The sequence below is a fragment of the Kryptolebias marmoratus genome, linkage group LG12, assembly GCF_001649575.2.
Source record: "Kryptolebias marmoratus isolate JLee-2015 linkage group LG12, ASM164957v2, whole genome shotgun sequence".
Lineage (NCBI taxonomy): Eukaryota > Metazoa > Chordata > Actinopteri > Cyprinodontiformes > Rivulidae > Kryptolebias > Kryptolebias marmoratus.
The window spans coordinates 22489180-22489863 of record NC_051441.1 but is presented as its reverse complement, the minus strand read 5'-3'; the positions used below and the strand labels follow the sequence as shown (position 1 = coordinate 22489863).

General features: G+C 41.8%; 1 protein-coding gene across 2 annotated transcripts in view; it reads left to right on the top strand.

Moving 5' to 3' along the window:
- Positions 1 to 684, top strand: part of gspt1l (G1 to S phase transition 1, like) — a 25337-nt gene that overhangs the window by 4602 nt on the left and 20051 nt on the right. The gene's annotated exons all lie outside the window — the stretch shown is intronic.

The window sequence follows — 684 nt, the reverse complement described above, 5'->3', positions numbered from 1 at the left end:
AGGTTGTTTGGTCTCTCCAATATAAAGGTCTGAACAGTCTTCGCTGCACTGAACTGCAGACACAACTCCGCTCAGTTTGGGTTTGGGTGTTTTGTCCTTAGGGTGGATCAGCCTCTGTCTGAGAGTCTTGTTGGGTTTGAAATGTACTGGGATGTTGTGTTTGGGTTTCTCGGATACTCCAGCAACGTAAGGAATGACAATGTTCTTTCCTCTGTTCCTCTCCTTGTTCTGTTCCATGGTGTGTTTAGTGGATTTTGGAGAGCTTGTTTGGAGAGCTTTTTTGATGTATTCCAGTTCCTTTTTCGATGCTGTAGAGTTCTGACAACAGAGTTTGTGTTCCAGAGGGTGGTGGGACTCAGACAGAAGGTACTGATCTGTGTGGGTTGGTTTCCTGTAGACTTCAATGTTGAGGCTGTTCTCTCTTCCCATGTGAACCAGACAGTCCAAAAAAGGCAGCTTATTGTCGTAGGTATCTTCTCTGGTAGTGCTGGGCGATAAAACGATATATATCGTGGGGATGATAGAAAAGTGTCTATATAAACTGAATGTATGCAAAGTGACAACACTAATACATTCGTCGTAGCCTACGTTATGAAATATTTACATGAATCATTGATACAATTATGATAGAAACGATAGAGACGATAGAAGAAAATATATCACGATAGACACTTTTCTATCGTC